The 10304-nt window shown below is 38.3% G+C and overlaps 1 pseudogene; it reads left to right on the top strand.

Annotated features, from left to right (window-relative positions):
• The first annotated feature begins 8268 nt into the window (after positions 1 to 8268).
• LOC118893994 lies at positions 8269 to 9173 on the top strand (annotated as a pseudogene).
• Positions 9174 to 10304: the final 1131 nt, after the last annotated feature.

Raw genomic sequence — 10304 nt, 5'->3', positions numbered from 1 at the left:
CTTTCAAAGACAGATTCTCTTGACATGGAAATGAATCAACATTTTCTATATGTGTTATTTCTATATATGCTATTTCTTATAAGAGGATTTTACCTGTAAACAAATGTCTTATATGCTATTTCTTGTAACATTTTGCTTATATGGTTTTGTCATGTTTATTAATAACATAAAACATGTCCTATGGTTATGTTATATTCTCTGCACGGGATATAAGGTAAGTCATTTAACAAACTAAGGTGACATTTGACTCTAATTGCAATTTATGGCAGGCTGAACATACAGGGTTCATGAGAAAGAGGTTTGGATTGGAGAAAGAATCCTGCTTCTCCCAGTGATTTGAGGGTGTAAGCAAGTACTTGGGCAAGATACTTACACTTTCCCAGTCTTGAATTCTTCATCTCTAAACAGAGGGGAGAAACTTGTTAGCATCTAAATTCCTATATAACCAAACATTAATAGTCTGGACTTAAAGTACTAAGGCACACATTTTAGATTGAACATGTATTTTACTTTCTTCTCTTAAACATGTTTCATAATGTAATGAAGGATTACAAATATAGTCCTTAGATTTCTAAAAAATTAATTTGTATGAATTTATGGGGTAACAATGGGAGAGAAGACTGTCATGACTGAGATTTGGTGATTAATATTAATTCATTTTATCTAGAAATTATTCCTAAAAGCCAGAATTATATGAGTAAACCCACTTTATAGGGCATCAAGATTCTGCTTTATTTTGTAGGAGTATTTTGTGCAACCCAGACAAAATATTTTTTAAAATTACCATAAGCACTTTTAAAAGGTGAAAATTAAGCTGGGCGCATGCAGGAAAGAATGGTTAGGATGGCAAAATACTTGAAATTATTAGGTGAAAGAATTGGAATATTTAATCCGGAAAAGAGATTGGGGAAGGGTAGATTATTCTTTGTAGCTCTTAGAGGAAGAACAAGAATGAATGGGTGGAATTAAAGGGAGACAAACTTGACTCTTTTATGTGGAAGAACTTCTTAACAATTCCCTCATAAAGAAGTCGATCAAGCAGAGATTATACAATCATTTGAGAGTCTTCCAGGTAACTTCAAGAACTGGTTTCTGGTTATTCTAAGACTCTAGGAGACTAGTGTGTATGCATAAAGATACTTCTGATTTTAAAAAGAAGTTTAGGTAGAAATTTCTCCTCCTGGGCCTGGAGCAGTGAAAGGACAAAGGCTCAGGCTGCACTGTGGTGATGGTTTATAAAGCAAATCTCTTCAGAGACGGTAGCACCCACTCCCAGGAAAAGAGTCCCATTACAGTTCTGAAGCATTCACAAGGTTAGCCAACCTTCAAAGACAAGCACACATTTCTCTAAATGCTCCTGCACCAAAATGACATCAATGTGTTCTTTAACTCTTGTATTTTAAAACCCATGATTTTCTTGCGGTGGGTGCCTCCAAGCCATTGGAGACCTTGAGGATGAGGACTTGCCAAAGCCAATTGTGGCCCGGGCACGTGTGCCAGCTGGATGGCCATGCTTAACTTTGGGTTTCTTATTTTCCTTCTTCTTGCAGCTTTGAGTAACGAACACTTTCTTGGTTTTCTTGAGTCACAAATACAGGACTCTGAAATGAAGTCATCTTTAGAACTCGGCTGTCATAGGGTACCTCTGAGGGAAACTAAATTTGTTTTCCTTTCTAAGCTATTTGACCAAAATTATTTTCCATCTCAGAGCCTCTGTTAAGGAATTCAGAGCTCCCTTTCTGATCCTTCAAAGTTCTAAAAAAGAATAAAAGCTTTTCTTTGCCTACTTCATAGCTTGGATGTATGTCCTTATTAATGTTATAAATGCGTGCCATGGCCATGTACTTTCAGATTCCTGGATAAACTGCTGATGCACTGAAACACAAGCTATAATTATACATAAGAAATGACCAGTATCAAAGTGTTATTAACATTCTGGCTTTTCAGACTGGAATTTTTGTCCTTTTAATTTTCCTGTATTCCCTGTCAAACAATAGTAGAGACAAGAGCTGAAGAATTTAGCTTTGTAAAATTTTCCCCACTTCACCTAGAATCATAGAACCTAAGGTAAGAAGGATAACCCTTTGAAATCATTTATTACAAATCCTCCAATTAATAGTTGAGAAGATATTTGCCTTGAGGTGTTGAATGATTGAGCATAGAAGGCAAGTATCATTATTCCTTTCCCGGGGCTCTTCCAACCACACCCTACTTATTCATAAGACGTGTACTCAGCTTCCACAGAACTCCTAAGGCTGTGACTAAGTGCTTGGCTACTATAATGAGAAAGTCTCCTCTTACAGCAGAAAGAGCCCAGAAATCAGACTTACTGGTTGAACTAGATACCAAATATAGTGTTATATATAAAATATCCAAATTTAAGCTTCTTTCTCTCCCAAAATTTCAAATGGGAAAAATATCAAAAAATAAAATTATGGTGTATCCATAGCATGTAAGACAGGAAGACTTGTTTATAACACCTTTAAATAAAGGAAAACATACAAGAAAATCTTGTTATATATATCATGAGTAAGGGTAGCCTGACAGCTGTGAATGTAAGACAGACATGAGGTTCATTTCTATGTGTGGATTTAAGAAATCAGTTTTACATTTAAAGACATTTACATAATTAGCAGCTTCATTTTTTGTTTTCTGAATATTCTGCATAATATAAATTGCTTTCTAATATTCAAGTTTTTATTTAATAATATTTTGGTAGTTTTCTTTCTACTGATTGACATACAAATCATTGTTTTGATACACTTTTATGGCAAAGTTGAAACACATAGGGATTTTCAGTTGTTTACCTTAGGCCACCAATATGTGCATTTAAGGAAATATGTATTTCTTGTCTTTGGTGGACCAGTTCAATTCACCACACATTTATTTAGTGCTACTTTATAATGGGCTATCTATGTTTAAGGGCTTAGACCTTCATAATTAAGATTATGAAAAGAAAAAGGTGTAGGGACTTCCCTGGTGGTGCAGTGGTTAAGAATCCTCCTGCCAGTGCAGGGGACACGGGTTCGAGCTCTGGTCCGGGAGGACCTCACATGCCATGGAGCAACTAAGCCCGTGCACCACAACTACTGAGCCTGAACTCTGGAGCCCACGCACCACAACTACTGAGCCCGCGCACCGCAACTACTGAAGCCCGTGCGCCTAGAGCCCGTGCTCCGCAACAAGAGAAGCCACCGCAATGAGAAGCCCGTGCACTGCAACGAAGAGTAGCCCCGGCTCACCACAACTAGAGAAAGCCCGCACATAGCAATGAAGACCCAATGCAGACAAAAAAATAAATACATTTATAAAATAAAATAAACTTATTTTAAAAAAAAGAAAAAGGATGTAGTAATGTATATGCAGAACAATGTGATCATGTGCACACAGACTGAAAACTGCAGGAGTCAGGGATTTGTGAGTGGTATCTTGTGCCGAAAGTCTGGAGAGTGTCACAGGGAGGCCATATGATGATGAAAAATCTAGAAAAGTGAGTGAAGGGCTTGGATTTTATCCTGCCCTATGAAGTCTCCTTCCCATCTTCCATCATTTTTCAAAAATTGAGATTACAATATTAATACACTAAAAGAGTGTTAGGAAAAATAAACTTCTGAGGTAGATAGCCTGGGTTCAAAGCTCAGCTCCTGTACTTTGTATGTAAGTTTGGACAAATGCTTTATCTTTCCATGTCTCAGGTTAGATATTTGTCAAATAGGGATCATAATATTATAGACTTCATTCAGTTTTTATGGGGCATAAATGAATGAATGAGTGTAAAGTATTCATATTGAGTAAGTGCTCAGTACATCTTGGGTATTATTATTAACATCGCATCTACTAGTATTTGGTATAACAAAAACCCATAACTTATATTTTATTTCAGTGAATCTTTGTGTTATCTCTGGAAACATATTCCTTAAGGCAAAATATTTGATTTCAATACTATCCTCTTTTGAGACATATATTATTTTAAATGAATTTGGAGCTATAGAGATAAGGTGGCATTCTGAAAAAGAGGATAGGAACCAACCTGATTAAGTCAGAATCTTGGCTCTACTAAATTCTAAGCATTTGACAATAGAAAATAATTTAAATTTAAATAGTTTAAATTCTCAGGGAATTGTTTCCTGAGCTGTAAAGTGGGGATAATATTTCTTTTCCACAGTTATAGTTTTATAGAGGACTATCATTGAATGGGACTAGAAAGGTAAGTAGAAAGCAGACCAGACAAGGTCTTGCAGATGGTGTTAAGGAATTTGGTCTTTGTCTTACAGGCAATGGGAAGCTATATGAAGATTTTTAGTAGGAAAGAGAAATGATCCAATGTTAGTTTTTAAAAGATCAAGCTGACAGCAATGTGGGGAATATATTGGAGGGAAATAAGAGTAGGTGGAAGAAGCCCTATCAGAGTCTATTACAGGTGAAAAATAACAATAGCCTAGTTTAAGGTGTGGGTACTAGAAATGGAGAGAGATGTATGGAATGAGACCTATCTTGGAGATAGCGTTAACTGGTGAAGCTAGTTTGGGAGGAGAGGGAATGGGAGGAGTCAAAGACGACAAGCAGGTTTTGCCTTGAACATATGGGTAGAAGGGGGTGCCATTGACTAGGCAGCACTGAGCAGCACTGAATGAAGAGCAAACACTATTGGAGAAAGAGGAAGATCACGAGTTAGTTTTAAACATCTGTTGAGTTTAAAGTGTCCGTGAAGCACCTAAATATAGATGTGAAGTAGACAGTTGAATAAATGACCTGGATCTTAAAGGAGAGGTGTGGGTTAATGGTATAGATTTGGTATACATTAGAATATAGGTGCTCATTGAAATCCAAGGAGTGGAATAGATGCCATAGTCCTAGATGGAGAATGAAGAATAGAGGACAAGAAGACCTAGGACAGATCCCTGAGAAAATTCTTACAGCTTAGTATGGGAAGATGAACCTTCAAGCAAGACTAAGATTAAATAGCCAGAAAAAAGGAAAATTAAAATTCTCTAAGGTTTAGAAGCTAAAGGAACAGAATATTTTTTTATTTTTAATTTTTTTTTTTAATTTATTTATTTATCTATTCATGGCTGTGTTGGGTCTTCGTTTCTGTGCGAGGGCTTTCTCTACTTGCGGCAAGCGGGAGCCACTCCTTATCGCGGTGCGCGGGCCTCTCACTATCGCGGCCTCTCCTGTTGCGGAGCAGAGGCTCCAGACGCGCAGGCTCAGTAATTGTGGCTCACGGGCCTAGTTGCTCCGCGGCATATGGGATCTTCCCAGACCAGGGCTCGAATCCGTGTCCCCTGCATTGGCAGGTGCAACCACTGCGCCACCAGGGAAGCCCCCGGAACAGAGTATTTAAAAGAGGAGGAAGTGAATGACTGTTTTGGAGATAACTAAGTGATCTAATAAGCTAAGGAACAAAAAAGTTTCTCCTGGATTTGGTGAAGTAGATGACATTGATAATAATGATGAAAGCAGTTTTGGTGGAATGTAAGGGGAAAATCAGATTGCAGAGGGATGAGTAATTGTCTTGCAGGGTTAAGATCAATGATTGTGAATTTATAAGGAAAAATTTTGTTTTCGTACCTTGGGTACAGGCACAGAAAAATCAAAAAGTCATTAATTTGGAGAATGTGGTTTGTTGAAATTGTGAAATGAAAAGAGAAAGGGGGCAGTGATTTTAGGGAAGAGAGTAGTTGCAATGATGACCATGGACTTTGACCTGGATAGAAGAGTAAAGAGCTGACAGATGGGGGAAAGCAGAGGATTTAATAAATCAGTGATTCCACTGAGGTTGAAGTTCAGCTGTACTGAGGGTAACTGATCCAATAAGATGGAATTTATAGAAGATTGTGGTCAGAATCTGAGATATTTTAATGATTGTTCTGAAAGGTAGAATAGCTTACGTGCTGACAAAAGAAGGTTTGCACTTTGGGAACTAGCTGTTTCTTTGTTATCGAAAGTGGGCCTGAGGCCTTGATATCACGTACTCAATTATGCCTCCAAAGGCAGGGTAGTATTATGATTGGTTGAGAGCTAATGTCCCAGAGGAGACTCTTAAGTAGAGAGCAATGGGGCCCTAAACTATACATAGAAAATTTGGATGACTGTGTCTGGAACTTAAAAGAGAGGTCTGAGTTAACAGTACAGTTCTGATGTTTGTATAGGTAGTCAAAAGATCAAAAGGAATCACTTCAGGGTAATAAAACCTATTTTTTTTAATTTCAATATATGTTGCATTTTAGGACACAGAATGTAATATTTTTTTCTACTATAAACAAAATACATATTCAATATATTAGAAATCACTGATAAGCCAAAAGAGGAAAATGAAAATAACCTATAATCCCACCATAAAATACTTATTTGACAACAGGTCTCTCTCTTGGAGGTATATGCATATCTATTTAATTTTAATAGAGACAGGCTTGTATTGCACATATTATTGTGCAATATTTTTTCACTAAGGTATATATCATTAATACTTTTCAGGTCACTACATATCTATCTACCTCATAATTTTTAATACTCCACAAAGCAATACCTATTTGTCCAGCCCCAGATACAATAAAATATTCAAAGGACGTATTCTAGTTTTTATTTCCAAGTTGAAAAAGAGAAGCTTTCAAAGCACTAACTAGATGTGTGATTTGTCTCTTCTCTCAAAGCCATAGTGTTGAAAGGATTGGATTAGTGGATCTGTAAAATTTCTTATAGCTCTATAATTTCTGTTCTGTTCTATTTTATTCTCTTCTATTTTAAAACACTAACTGTAAATTTAAAACACTAATTTTAAAACACTAACTGTAAACACTAACTGAATTTATCCTAGTAAATTCAGTATGTGGTCAATGCATTCATCTGATTATACTTAGAAGAAAACTGGGACAGAGAACGTTAAGTGGCTAACACTGATTTCTTGGGAGAATAAGAGCCAGGGTTAGGAATAGAGCCCCAGATGCCTCGCTCCAGTATGCTGTGTTCTCAGCTACTCAGCAGAATCAGGAAGGTAACCCCACCCTGCCACTCTGAAACACTGACTTACCCAATTTGAACCTCCGAGGTTTTTGAGGTTTCGGCATCACTAACCTTTATGGGCAAAAGCTTGCTTTCCAATCCCAGTGTGGCTTCGTTCTGGACATCCCGCCTTTTCTACGCCAGGATTCCAGCTCAGCATTGGCAATAAACCTCTGTACTCTGGATCCTGGAGTCGCATCTTGCCTTGTTGTCAGATCCCATTTTAATCTTTAGTGACTATTCTGTTGGGTCACTCCACTGAAGCTGATTCCAATATCATATTCATTTTGACTTTTCTTTTGCAGACAGTTTTTGTCACGGTGTAATTTGTTTGGGGGCAGATTGGAGTCTGTGATTATAGACTAGCATTACATTAGTCAGTGCAAGCGTTGGCATTTACAGCTGCTTCTCTTTTGTGGTACCTTTTAAAAGTTAAGTTTCATTAAACTTTTATGAATATATAATATTTATGTGTGGTCAACAATAAAGGGAAAATGCTCTATGGAATTCATGAGCAAAATCTGAACTCAAATTAGGGAAGACTGTCAATTTTCCTGATTAACATTTAAACCAATATTAAGATTGAAAGGATATCAGGAGTCTTCAATGAATGAATCTAATTGGGAAGATTTTTTTATACACGGTTCCACTTGATGCTAAACTATCCTTATTCCATGAAGTACATCAAGGTAGCTATTCCATAATTTTCCTGGGTTATGGAGGAAATATAAGTTCATTTGAAAAATCATCATATCTTTACGACATGTTCTGTTATTTGTACACAGGTAATATATGCTCATAAATAAGCTGGCAATTTTGTACAGAGTTGCCAAAAAATTGTTAAAGCCTTGCTTAAAATTTGGGTGAACAAAAATACCCTCAATAAGCAATTGCTCTTAGAATGTTTGATGATGGATACTCAAAAAGCCTTTAAAGTATGGTAAACATTCCCCCTTTTAAAAATATGAAGACAGAGGGGGCGCGGAAGGGAGCAGCCGGGCGGTGGAAGCGCGAGCGGGAGGCCGGCCGCGGTCCCGGCTTTGCCGCCGCCGCCCGGGCTCGCCCGGGGATGTCTCAAGGCCCCCAAGCACCACGCGGCGGCCGCCGTCCCGGCCTCTGAGGGCCGCCACGTCCCGGCAGCGCGCGCGGGCTGGGGGCTGCTCGGTGCGGGCTGGGGGCGCCCGGGGAGGGGCTGCCCAGGCCCCCCGTTTCCCCCTTCACCGCGGCCGGCGCCGGGCCAGGAGGCGGCGCGGCGCCGGGCTCTGAAGCGTGGAGGGAGTTCTGTACACGTGGACCAACCATCTCACAGGTTGGCAGCCTCGCTAGTTTGTTTTAGGTAATGGAATCCTGTCCTACTATGATTCTCACAAGATGATGTTTGCAAAGGGAGCAAAAGAAGTATAAAGATGGCAGTTTGTGAAATTAAAGTCCATTCGGCAGACAGCACAAGAATGGAATTAATCATTCCAGGACAGCAGCATTTCTACATGAAGGCAGTGAATGCAGCTGAAAGACAAAGGTGGCTGGGTGCTCTGGGGAGCTCCAAAGCCTGTTTGTCTGATACTAGGACTAAAAAAGAAAAATAAGTGGAACCAGTGAATCTCTGAAAACCAAAATGTCTGAGCTTCGCCTCTACTGTGACCTCCTAATGAAGCAAGTTCATACGATCCAAGAGTTTGTTCACCATGATGAGAATCATTCATCTCCCAGCATAGAGAACATGAATGAAGCCTCTTCCCTACTTAGGGGGACGTGTAATACATTCATCACAACGCTTGAGGAATGTGTGAAGATAGCGAATGCCAAGTTTAAACCCGAGATGTTTCAGCTGTGCCATCCGGATCCCTTAGTTTCTCCTGTGTCACCTTCTCTTGTTCAAATGATGAAGCGTTCTGTCAGCCACCCTGGTTCTTGCAGTTCAGAGAGGAGTACCCACTCTATAAAAGAAACAGTGTCTACACTTCACCGACTCTCCCAGCGGCCCCGAAGAACCTACTCAGATACAGACTCTTGTAATGATGTTCCTCTCGAAGACCCAGATAGACCTGTTCACTGTTCAGGAAATACACTTAATGGAGATTTGGCATCAGCAATCATTCCTGAAGAAAGCAGACTTATGGCCAAAAAAAAAATCTGCATCGGAAGATCCTCTTCCATCCTTCTCTTCCTGAGGAAACGGAAGTATCCAACTTCCTCTAAGTATTGCTCTGCAAAAGCTGCTGTAATTAAACTATGTTATAGGGAGTAATTTTTCCCTTAGGATTTCCTGCACTTTATAGAATATTGTAAAACAAACAAACAAAAAACAACCCACATACCTTTGAAGTGTATTTTATCTTTACATAGTTTATTTGCAAGAGTATTTTCCTAATAACTTCACAGTATGAATGTGCATGTTTTTGGTTTTTGAACAAATGATGGTGTAACATTTTGACATCTGTAAGGACAAATGTAGATATTTTTCTAAAACACTGTGAGGAACTGACATCTTAGTCAGTGTGTATTGTAGCTTATAAACATGAAATCTTATAAACCTAAGGTTTCAGTGTGACAGAAGTGTGATATATGTAACTTGTGCCATGGACCAAATGGTCACTTTACCCCAGCTGAAAGTGAGTTACGGTCGCAGCTTGATGGTGTTTGTCTTATATTCCTTTAAGCAAAAAGGAAACATTTAATATTAGAAATATTTTTACCCCAAATACCATGACATTGAGGATTTTTTAAAAACCAGATTGTGCTGTCCTTTGTATATGAAGTTGACACTACTGATTTGTCAATACCAAATATTGGGTTAAAGTATTTAATTTTTACTTATTTATTTTTCTGTTGAATCAAAAAAAATGATTGCATCCTAACTTTTATGACCTACCAAATTTAAGATGTGTATATCTTGTTATTTACATTGTTCTAGAAAAGAGGTTAATATTGTAATGACCTTGCAGACTTCCACCAGAGAAATAAATGACTTGCAATGGAAGAGGATTTTAGTGCTTTTTTCCGAAAATAGACATAAGCTGCTGTTGTAAGGTATTAATGTTTGCAGCTCTTTAGAATATCTAGACATTTTTAATTTATGAATATTTATAAAAAAGGAATCTGTCAAGGTGATTGCCCTACATAACGAGAACGGTATTATTTTATTTATTTATTTATTTATTTATTTATTTATTTATTTATTTATTTATGTCTGTGTTGGGTCTTCGTTTCTGTGCAAGGGCTTTCTCTAGTTGCGGCAAGCGGGGGCTGCTCTTCATCACGGTGCGCGGGCCTCTCACTATCGCGGCCTCTCTTGTTGCGGA

This window comes from Balaenoptera musculus, chromosome 4 (genome assembly GCF_009873245.2).
Source record: "Balaenoptera musculus isolate JJ_BM4_2016_0621 chromosome 4, mBalMus1.pri.v3, whole genome shotgun sequence".
In the NCBI taxonomy this organism is placed as follows: Eukaryota; Metazoa; Chordata; class Mammalia; order Artiodactyla; family Balaenopteridae; genus Balaenoptera; species Balaenoptera musculus.
The sequence above is the reverse complement of the archived record's forward strand: the minus strand, read 5'-3'. Positions and strand labels throughout refer to the sequence as shown.